At 38.1% G+C, this 12377-nt stretch overlaps 1 non-coding gene and 1 pseudogene across 1 annotated transcript; both read right to left on the bottom strand.

Moving 5' to 3' along the window:
- Positions 1-245: 245 nt before the first annotated feature.
- Positions 246-12055, bottom strand: LOC136207238 (protein NBR1 homolog; annotated as a pseudogene).
- LOC136207730 (small nucleolar RNA R71) lies at positions 1957-2063 on the bottom strand. Its single transcript, XR_010676858.1, has one exon. It is a non-coding gene; the product is annotated as a small nucleolar RNA R71 (small nucleolar RNA).
- Positions 12056-12377: the final 322 nt, after the last annotated feature.

Raw genomic sequence — 12377 nt, 5'->3', positions numbered from 1 at the left:
TCCCTTCGTCCAAAGCTCAACTTAATGCTCCCCCATTCACGGCCGAGGATTCCCATTCTCGGTAAGTGCAGAAATTCTGCCAAAGTGCATTTAACACATGTTGAAATCCAAGAAACGCGTTCGTTCAAGTGGATAAAGACGTCCTTTCACAACGGACACGACTCTTAACCAACGGATACAATTTTTCACAAAAGACACATCACTTCAATCTCAACCCTTTAACATCTATAAATAAAGAGTTGGTGTTGAGAAAAATGGATGTAATGTTATGTAATATAGATATAGAATCAGAGCGTAGAACTAATGTCCAAGTTCTAAGCAAAAATAGTTCGAGAGTTAGAAATTAGATTCTGTACAAAACAAGATGAGTTACACATATTGTTTATAGTTTAATTACAACACAGTAGCGTTTAGACATTGTTCCAGTTTTAGTTTGCATTTTGGTAGTGGCCGACCGAATCCCTATTACGAAGTTACAGCGAGAAGATTGAGTAGAGTGTTCGCCCCTGAGCCTGACAACCTCTAAGGAAACCCAAGGAAAGGACTGATCAGCCGTTCACTTGCACGCCCTCGAAGAACTCGATGCTCCATGTTCTCTGTAAAATTGTATCAATTTATATTTCATCTAATAAAGTCCGTTCTATTCGATAAATCGTTATGCAGCACTTATGGTAACCAATCCACTAAAGTGATTGCTGGTGTTTTCATTAAAACGTAGTTAAATTCAAAATCATTACAAGGAAACTTTGTTGAACACTTAGGCAAATTATCATCTCGAAAGAATTTTAATTTGATTAAGGGCAACTGCCCCGAAAGGGTTTTGTCGCGTTCAAAGCCAATTAATTAGAGGTTCCGTCATTTATTTCATCATCATAATTGATACAAAGTTTAAGTTGTTTTCTTTGCTTAATGCAAATGAATACATTCATTTGTTTTTCTAAAAGTTCTAAATGTTCCTGTTTTGTAAAATTCATCCCTAAATCAGAAGATCTTTCTAACAATCGATATATTCTAATATAAAATCTTAATCCAGCATTTTCAAATACTCAAAGTCCACAAACTCAATTAAACAATTTCCTAAATTCAATTAGACAAATTTCACTTTTCATTTACATTCAATAGTAAATCTAACAAGTTCGAAATTAACAGATTCAAAAATAAGTTTTTCGTTAAAAAACGTATCCCTGTGAGATCGATATTTTTATTACTACAAGCGAAACCGTGCACTTGCGGAAATCGCTCAACAAGTTTTTGGCGCCGTTGCCGGGGATACGTCAAAATTTTTGACAAAATTTTTATTTTTCGTATTTTATTTTCGAATCTAGGTTTACACATTATTTTTATACAACTTTTACATTTTATTTATTTTCAGTTTATATAACATATTTGTTTTCAATTTTGTTTTGAAGGTAGTTTGGGCCGTGCAACAATTTCAAGTTCATGCGCAGTTCGTGAAGTTCGGGCACGCCACCAGACCCTCTTGATCCAGAAATTGAAAGAACACTTAAGAAAAACAAGAAAAATAACAAAAACAAAGACAAAACACCCTTAAAAACCAAAGTAGTCCAGCCAGAAAATATGGCCGATCCACCGACACTTATGGATTATGCTAGGCCAGGAATGGCCGATGTAACTAATAGTGTAGTTAGACCCCGTATAAACGCAAATCAATTTGAAATTAAGCCTGCTTTGCTTAATATGTTGCAAAACAACGTAACGTTTTACGGACTACCTAACGAAAACCCTAATGCCCATTTGACAAATTTCTTAGAAATTTGTGATACTTTTAAAATTACCGATGTAACAGCCGAAGCAATCAAACTTCGCCTCTTCCCTTTCACTTTGAAGGATAAGGCAAAAATTTGGTTAACTTCTATGCCTGCTGCAACATTTGAAACTTGGGACCAATTAGCCCAAGCGTTTTTATCAAAATATTTTCCTTTAGCAAAAACCGCAAGAGTCATCAAAGAATTGACATCTTTTACCCAAAATGATAATGAAACTCTTTATGAGGCTTGGGAACGTTTTAAAGAACTTCAACGTTTATGCCCACACCACCAACTGCCAGATGCACTTTTAATGCAGACATTCTATAATGGATTAAATCCTACAACTAGAGGTTCATTAGATGCTATGTCTGGAGGGTTATTTATGAAGAAGACGTCCGCCCAAGCAAGAGAACTTTTGGAGGAAATGGCAATCAACAGCAGTATGTGGCCCGCGGAGCGTGGACATATACCAATGGCGAAACCATCAACCTCAGGTACATCATCGGTTAAAGGTATAATGAATCTTGATCCAGTTGCGATGTTACAAGCCTAATTTTCTGCCTTATCGCACAAAGTTGATAGGTTTATGGCACCGTGCGATCCTAATGGTAATCCGATCCAGACAGACATTGATTACGAAGGTATGAATGAGATAGAACAGGTAAATTTTGTCCAAGGACAAAACCAAACTACTAATCCTTATTCTAATACTTATAATCCTGGATGGAGAAATCATCCTAACTTTAACTGGAAAGATAGTAATAATAATAATAATGCAAATGCTAATTAATATCGTGTAAATAATTATCAAAATCAAACAAGAGATACGATTAGCACTTTATATTCAAAAATCGACAAATTTATAGATGCTATGAATGGAAAGGTAAGTAATCAAGACGAAGGTTTTAAACGGATCGAAAGTAAATTCGATCAGCTTATCAAAAACCAATCATCTAGCATCCATAATTTGGAAGTTCAAATTGGACAACTTGCTAAATCAATTCCATCCCGCAAAGAGGGAAGTCTTCCCAGCCAAACAGAAGAAAATCCGAAAGAGCATGTTAAGGCTATCACTGAGGAAGAACAAGTAAAGAAAATACTGAGGAGTCTTCCCCAAAGCTGGCAAGCGAAGAAAACAGCCGTTGAGGAAGCCCAAGACCTAACCACCTACAAGTATGATGAGCTCATTGGATCTCTGCTGACCTATGAGATATCAATGAAAAACTTTGAGGTGAAAGAAAAAGCTGATGACAAGAAGCAAAAGTCTCTTGTCATGAAAGCTGACTCCACTGATGGTGACTCATCTGATGATGAAGAAATGGCTATGTTCACAAGAAAGATGAAGAAGCTGTTCCGCAAGAATGACAAATACAGCAGAAAGCCATTCAAGAAATATGACAAATACAAAGCTGAGTCAAGCGAGAACAAGTACAAGAAAGAAAGCTCAAAGCCTATCACATGCTTTGAATGTCATCAAACTGGCCATATAAAGTCAAGCTGTCCTACCCGAAAGAAGGACAAGAAAAGTGGCAGGAACGCAATGGTGGCCACATGGAGCGATAGCGATGAATCATCCTCATTAGGAGCTGAAGCCACTGAGTCAGCAAACATCTGCTTCATGGCAGATGAGTCTGCTGACCCCTGTCCTTCTGAGCAAGCTGACTCATCATGTGCATCTGACAATGAGGAATAACCAACTGAGGTAACAACTCTACCTCTGCTCAGAAATGAAATGATTAACGCCCTGAGTGATCTTTACACACTTGTCAAAAAGTGTAACAAGAAAGTGCGTGCACTCAACAGGCGATGTGATGAGATTAAGGAGATCAAACTCAGTGACCTTCGTCATCTTCTCCAGGACAATACTAGGCAAGATGAAAATCTCAAAATCATGCATAGTTATGTCACTGAGGTCAAATCAGACTCTAAGAAGCTGAGGAAGGACATCACATCTATTCAGAACCAGCTGAAGGTTCCGAAAAAGAAAAATGTCCATCATTACGCTGAGTACTCAGGTACTAGTCACCGAAAATGGACTCCCCAATGAAATGTCCAATGTGACTTTTGTGGGAAGAAATGCCACACTACCAAGGTGTGTTGGCATGCTCAGCACAATGGTGCTGACCCGCCAATAAGGCGTCCACAAAGAAAGGTCCACTGTGACTTCTGTGGTAAGATTGGACACACCACCAATGTGTGCCGTCATAAAATGAAATATGATGTATCACCTGCTGTGCCTAACAAGCGAGGATCCAAAAGGACTTGGGTGCCTAAAGATAACTAGTTATGTTGCAGGTCGGCCTGAGGTGTGCAGAGAAGTCAAAGTTGTGGTATATTGACAGCGCATGCTCGAGGCATATGACGGGTGATGAAACTCAGTTCATCACACTTGAACTTAAACGAGGAGGAAGCGTAAGTTTTGGAGACAACAAAAAGGGTAAGATAGTAGGGTCAGGAACCGTGGGTGGTAATCCTACTATAGAGTCAGTCTCCCTAGTCAGAGGACTTGAATATAACCTACAGAGCGTAGCTCAGCTCTGTGATAGCGGTAGGAAGTTATATTCGATGCCACTGGATGTAAAATACTCGAAGGGAAAACGAATGAATTGATTTTAACTGCCCCTCGTGTTGACAATGTCTTTATGCTGTGCTTAGAAAAGAAATTTTCAAAAAATATATGCTTAGTGTCAAAGGAAGAAAATTTCTGGCTATGGCATAGGAGACTTGGTCATGTAAGCATGGACCTCCTGGCCAAATTAGCAAGAAAGTATAGGAGAATTGGTCATGTTGAAACACCTTTCCACATCATTTTGATTTGACAAAATTATTTAACAAGAAATAAATCTCCATGATAAAAATATTCCAACACATTAAATTTAAATGCTTTGATTTATTTGTACTAATGTGTTTGTTCAATGTTGAGCTATTTAAATGTATAAGACATCAAGTTGTAAGGCCCAAAGGCCCACAAGAGAAAGTCAAGCCCAAGTCAACATATCAATGCCTCACGGCCCAAGCAGATCAAAACGCAGGTTCTACTGAGTAAAACGCAAGCCCAACAATGAGAAGGATCGAGAAGCTTTCGACCAAAGGCTTCAAGACGAAGCTGCTGGGTTGAGCGATAAGATAGTCAGGTCAGCAGCTGGCCTGAATAAACTTGGAGACAAAGTATTTCTACATCGGGTAAAGTTCAGAAGACGCAGAAAGCCGTCTAGAAGACTTTACCATAAATGTGGAAACATTCTGTTCTGTCTAACGAAAAGCTGCTGAGCACTGCCGAAGACAGAAGATACAAGGTTTTGATTGGCTGAAGACGCTGAGCACGTACTGAGTGAAAGCGACAGGAAGCCGTTTCCCTTCAACGGTTCGAAATAACCAGTGCATCAAGTGTCACTATAAATAGGCCACTCAAACGCTTCATTCGATGCAGATCTTCAATCAAGTCGAAACGCCGAACAAATTGTTACTCGAAGATTCTGTGAGAAAAGCAAAGCAAATCCAATTATGTGTAAAAGTCTAGAGTGATCTAAATAATCTAAAGTGTCTTAGCAATTGTTGTTTAAGACAAACAAACACTTATCATTTCTAGAAGAATAGAAAGGAGAAGCTGAGTACTCGGTTATAGTACTCAGCGGTAGAAATAGGAGTGAGTAGAGGTATAGAGGAAGGTACTCATGTATACTCAGCTTTCTATTGTAAAAGGTTTGTGCTCTACCTTTAAAGAGCTCAGTAGAGGATTCCAAAAAGCTCGGAAGGAATTTCGGGGACTGGACGTAGGCGGAGAGGCCGAACCAGGATACGTCTGCTGAGTAACATCTTTCTAATCCTTATCTCCTTAAATTATTGCTTGCTATAACACTGCCTAGTTAAACACTAAAACGAACATAAGCTGAGTTGAGTGAACTGAGAAGCTGAGTTCAGGAATAGACTCAAGTGCTATCTCCTGACTCAAGGATAGATTCAGTCTTAGTCACCTGTTGACTAATCTTGTATCTAAAACTTACTCAGTCTCACCGTGCTAAAAGACTTCGAGAAAGTCTAAGTTCGAAATTAGCAGTCAACCATACGTGAAAATTTTAAATAGTTCCTAACCCCCCCTTGGAACTAATACTATCACGTTACACGGGACCAACAAAGACATCTGGCATGCTCAAATCTCCTCTAGGTAACTGCAAAACCGCCTCCACATCTTCCTCGTTCATAACCATATTTCAAATACAAGCATCCCAATCCACAGAACCCGGACGCCATAGATCTCGTACAAGACTGACCTCTTCAGACGCAAAGTTAGGAGATGCAACATAGAATGCTTCCCTAGGTAACCATGGGTCTCCCCAAATATGAACAGTGGATCCATCACCAGTCCTCCAATGATAACCATCCATAATTTTTGAAATAGCACAGTGAATACTCCTCCATTTTTTACTCGGATTAGAACCTAAAGGTGCCGAGAAAACATCCCCTCTTGGGAAATATTTAACTTTGAGAAGCATGCTAAGGAGAGCATTCAGATTCTGAACTAGATTCCGGACTTGTTTACCGAGAAGCGCCAAATTGAAAGATCGGATATGATGAAATCCTATACCTCCATCTTCTTTTCTAATACACAACCTTTCATACGATCACTAGTACAGAAATGCTTACTTGTGTCGCACTTTTTCATGTTGTTGTGTCGCACTTTTATGCGACACAACAGGGGAGCGACACAAGAACTTTGCATCGCTCTTGAGAGCGACACAAGCTACTCATTTGTTGTGTCGCACTTGTCAAGCGCGATACAATTGAGTGATAACTCTTGTGACACGGTTTTAGAGTGCGCGACACAACATATGATAATTCTTGTGACGCGCTCCAAGGGTGCGCGACACAAACTCCCTGATTAATCTCGTACACTTTGTATCGCTCCTTCCTCACGCGCGACGCAAAATATTAATATTTTTAAAAAAATATATATATTTTTTGGATTGAATGGAGCTCTAATATTGAACTATAATCATTGGTATTCTATTTGCAGTCCCACTCATCTGTAGAACTCAAGTATAAGAAATTGAGAAATTCCTTGCATATGCCAACATTAAAAAAGAACAAAATAAAAACATGACTGGAAAAGGAAACATATAAAAATACCTCTCGTAGTATATTATAAGCATCTTCATAAAACTTCAAAGCTTCGACCCAGTCTCTTCAAAACTCAGCATATACAGCAACCTAGCAATTCAAACCCAAGTAATGAGAACTTAGAAGCTTTCATAATTTTGACCACATTTGAAATGAATGACCTATAGGTGTTCTAAAAAATGAATGACCTATATGTGTTTGCAATACGAAAAACTATCCATTTAATAAAATTTGTTACCTTTTCAAGTTCCTCTTCCACAGCTCTGGCAATTTCATTCTTCTGCTCAAAAGCGTCATCCAAATAAAGTTTTGGAACACTCGCCCTGATTACTGAAAATTTTATGAGCACCAACAGGGTAGTTTATTATATGTTCAACAAATTAATCAAAAATAAAAGGTGGAAGATACAAAAAAAAATCATTTGAAGTAAATGTATATGTTGTGCACAGAGGTGACTAAGCCTTGCATTTTCTATGCAGTATATAATATACCATCAAAAACATAAGCCTGAATTTGAGTCCTTGTATTGGTGAGTTTGTAGAAAGCTTCATTTGCTTTATCAGCCAGTGCACGGTATTGAATAGATGCAACAACATTAACAAATACATTGTCCTAAAAATAAACAGAAATAAGGATCACCACTTGGTCAAAACATCAAAGTTAGAAGTTGCAACAACTATAAACAAAAGAATTATGAACGTAGTCGTTTAATGGGTGACTCATTCTATCTCCTATCCATTCCTTCAATTTATTTATTTTCAGCAAATTGGTGCAGGAAAATAGGAAGCTGAGATTATAGAAACAACAGCATAAAATTACTCCTTGCTGTTGTTACTACATCATTATGTGGGCAATTGATTATATACACACTTAGTGAATCTATTTACCAAGGCGAACCACGATCTCTCCCTCGTTCAGTTGAAGTTCGAGCAAGAATTTCAACGAGTCTATCCCGATAATGCAAATCCAATTAAACTAATTACCAGGATAAAGAAGATACAAGATGATCTTGCTACACTGAAAGTGCAATGCAGTGAACTTCTTGCGGCAAAACAGGACTTGATTGATAAAGCTCAAACAACTCTTGTTGGGAACAGAAGTTTACTGCACCAAAAAAGTAAAGAGAAACATGACATATGCTTATAGATTTGAAGTTCTCTTGATAAACAAATCAATATTATAATATTACTTACACTTTGGATTTGTACCGTGGCCCAGTTATTGGATGAACCCCACAACCATCACATTGAACTCCTCTATGGAACATTCCAACAACTGAATCATTGCGACCAGACCATTGGCTTAGTGGACTGATTTGAGGCAGTACATGAGGTTGAGCAGAGATATCATTTCCTACAGGTGTATAACCAAATGGACACTTGCTACCAAATCCAAAAGGCCTTGCTGAATTGTTAGAACCTCCAACAGGCTTCTTACTTAGATGAACAACATTATGTCTCATAGTTTCTTTCCTATCATCACCATTACCTGATGGCGCAAAGTTTTTCATTGAGCGTCCAGATTGATTAAAATCACAAGCAGGTTCAAGATTTAAATCAACAGGAGCAGGTCCAGGTTCCACAGTTACACCCACTCCCCTAGTAACATTTTCAAGCCTCGCTGTGCTAGTTTCTCCATTAACAGTAATTGGTGCAGTAGGCACAGCTGAAGCAATTGGGTTATCAATGGACCCTGCTTGGTGCTTATGTTGGGACCAACTTGAAAAAGCTGATTTGGATTCAAAATGGATTGTCCCATTTTGGAAAAGCAGTCAACAAGCTCTGAAATTACAGAATTGGGAGTCGTAGCCTTAGAAGCCAAGTCAAGTGATAGCTTAGACAAGGTCTCACGTACTGGCTCTGGAACAGATTTAAGCACATCAGCGACAGTTCTATTAATGTTTGGCTGTTGATTATGGACTTGTGGAGACATCATGGGTGTAGAACTACCGCTTGATTTAGCAAAATCATTATTGAGACGCACATTAACCTTCAAAAATTTCAGCCTCTGCTTCATCACATCAAGCAGATCATCATCATCCACGAGTGCCACCACATCCCCATCTTCATCAACATAAGTCAGAGCAATATCTGCATCGAGAGGGATATTGAATAGACCATGAATCTTTGCCCTTAGCCCATTCATGTCAAGATCAAGTTGTCCAGCCGAGTTAACTTGAGCATTGAAACGCCTAAGTATATCACCAAAGTTAACCTGAAGCCACAATGAAAGAGAAATAAGTAACGATACGCAATTTACATATTCCAAAAATTACATATTATATGCCATAATAAAAACATTGAACTCCTAAAGTATACTAAACCATTGAACTCCTAAAGTATACTAAACCATTAATAGTCGTAACAACAAAAAGTTAAAATAGAAAACTGAATCATCTGCATAATATTAATATATATATATATGCTTTGCACATATGCTTATGATCTATGTGACATATGCTTTGCACATATGATCTATGTGACATATGCTTTGCACATATGCTTCAAGCATCCACGGGCATTCCTGTTGCCAGTGCTGATGAGGACTCTGCTTTTGCTAACTTCAACCAGATAATTGACAAATGGACGGTTCAAATCAGGTCAAGATCAGGGGACAAAGAGGGGAATTCAGAATCCGAGGATATTAACAAATTACTCTTCTCAGCTATAGTGCAAAGCAATTAAAGAGTGCAAATCAATCTTTTGTAATTATGTACCAGATTTTTTTACTGAAATTCACACTTGGAAACATAAAGTATGCTTTTAACATCTGGTTCAACAATCTTTATATTCACATAACTGCTCCTAGATAACATATATGCTCCAGAATCAGCACGATAAATACCACACAAATATTGACATATATTCATACCAAATCAGAACAGAATTGTAGACACAAATATAAGAAAGGGCCAGCAAGAATGTGAAGGTGAAGAGAGAAGTAGCAAACCTTGGTCCTTAAATTTGTTATAAAGTTCAGTCAACTCAGTGCAATTCATATCCGTAAATCCACTGATCAAAAGCACCAAAAGAATATAGAATAATTATAAAATTGAAAGCAATTAACAGAAAAATAGAAAGAAAAGAGCCAGATAGAAATTACATTTAGAGGCGACATTGACGATGGGAGAACCTTCCCCTTGTAGACGCTCAGGTCGACGTCCTGACCTCGGGAATCCTGATAATAAGGAAAGTAAGAAAAAAGGAATGGAAATTGAAAGAAGAAGGAGAAGAGAGAACCTTGATAGTGAATTGATGGACGGATTTAGAAGGAAGTGATGAAGAAGCTCCCATATGTACGAATCGACAGAAATGAATCGGGGGAAAAAAAAGAAAAGCTTGTTCTACCATTAGAGAAGAAAGAGGATATTGAAGAGTTTGGAGACTAAACCATAGCATTATGATGGAGAGAAATAATCAAGAGTAGTTGGTAAGTAATATTGGGGGAAAATAACAAAACCTGTTTTGTGCAGAAGAGGTGGAGATCGAGAGGTGGAGACGGCGGTGAAGCCGGTCCTTGTTTCCGGCGCCTTGAGAAGCGGAATGATCGGAGATACGAACGGCGGTGTGCGAGGTGGCGGTGCAAGGTGGAGATGGCGGTGTGCAAGGTGGAGGTTGGCGGCTATGGAGTTGACTGGGTGGAGAAAATAAAACCTAGAAATAAGGAAGCAGAGAAAGCATACGATAAAAGAGTTCTGGTTTTATTCATTAGGTAAAATTTTTATATTTAAACGTATTATATTTCTTATAATTATTGAATGCTTGACAAGAAATACAATTGTTCACATGGTTAAGGCATTAGTTAGTGTTTCGACAGGTTAGTGGTTTGATCCTTTGCATTTACAAGTTCGTTCTTTTTATTTTTAATTCATTTATCTAGGATAAGTTTATACTCAGTGAATGCTTGACAAGAAATACAATAAGTTCAGATGGTTAAGATATTAGATGGTTTTTCAACTTGTTAGAGGTTCGATCCTCCATTTTTACATTTTTTTAAGTATATATTTTTCAATTCATTTTCTTTTTAATTAATTTATATGGGATAAGTTTTTAATTTTATATATATGTACAGGATATTTGATTTTCATCATTTTTTTAGTTTTTTAAGAAATATGAAGAAAAAATATTTATATTCAAATAGTAGTTCGTATTAGTTGTGTCGCACTTTAAAAAGGAGCGACACAAAGATAACACACTACTTGTGTCGCTTTTATAAAAACGTGTCACAAAGATAACACACTTCTTGTGTCGTTTTGGTAAAGGCGCGTCACAAGCTTACTCTTGTGTCGCACTGCAAGACAGGCGATACAAGAAGTAACTCGTTTGTGACGCACGCTCTTCAAGCATGACACAAGTGATGACATAGAATACTTAGTTGTGTCGCGTTTAAAGAACGCGCGACACTAGTTACTCTGTTGTGTCGCTTTCTCTTCAAGCGCAACACAAAAGGTGCGGCACAAGTGAGCATTTCTATACTAGTGGATGCCCAATGTAACCTTCGTTGCCCACTCGCTTTAATCCCCCACCAGAAAGAACTAAAAAGTTTATGAATATCCTCGCACAGGAAAATATGAAGGAGAAAGGCGCTCATAGTGTAAGCTGGAATAGATTGGAGTACAGATTTATTAGAACTTCCTTACCCGCTTGAGAAAGCATTGAGCTTTGCCACGAATTCACCCTCTGTCATATCCTCTCCTTTAGATATTTAAAAATTTCCTTTTTCTTTCTTCGAACCAGAGATTGTAGCCCCAAATACTTACCAATATTTAGCGGTCCCTCAACACCAAGAACGTTCCGAAGAGATTCTTGAAGATCCATATGCACATTAGCACTAAACATCAAACCGGATTTCTGAAAGTTGATACTTTGACCCGAATCAGCCTCAAACTTCTGGAGTAGACTATCATCAACGAACCGGAGTTGTGTAATGATTGGGGCATGTGGACATATTTTGATGTCGTGAAGGTCTCCTCGAGGCTCAGCTCTTTTAATTAATTGTGACAATCCCTCAACACACAAAATAAACACATAAGAGGATAAGAGGCAACCCTGACGAAGCCCTCTTCTTGGAGTAATACCGCTACTTTCCTTCGCGTTTATTAGGACCTTATACTCCACCGAAGTAACACATTGCATAACCCAAGAGATCCAAGTATCCGGGAACCCCATCTGAACCATAACCTCCTTCAAATAAGACCACCACTGATTTTTTTTTTCTAACCATGAGGTAATTCTGGAAGGTCTGCACCACCCATAACGACATCTTTAAATCATGTCCACATCTAGACTAATCCTCGTTTATGGTTCATAGGCACTTCAAATGGTTGGGATAGCTGGTCGAATGATTTAAGATTGCTCCATGCCGAAAGTGAGATTCGAACCTTCATTCTTGGTTAAGGTACATTTCAAAAATATATTATTTATATATTTAATGTGACTAAAGAGAAATGAAAAGAACTCGTTATTTAACTAAATTTTCATATTATAACTG

This window comes from Euphorbia lathyris, chromosome 9, assembly GCF_963576675.1.
Source record: "Euphorbia lathyris chromosome 9, ddEupLath1.1, whole genome shotgun sequence".
Lineage (NCBI taxonomy): Eukaryota > Viridiplantae > Streptophyta > Magnoliopsida > Malpighiales > Euphorbiaceae > Euphorbia > Euphorbia lathyris.
The sequence above is the reverse complement of the archived record's forward strand: the minus strand, read 5'-3'. Positions and strand labels throughout refer to the sequence as shown.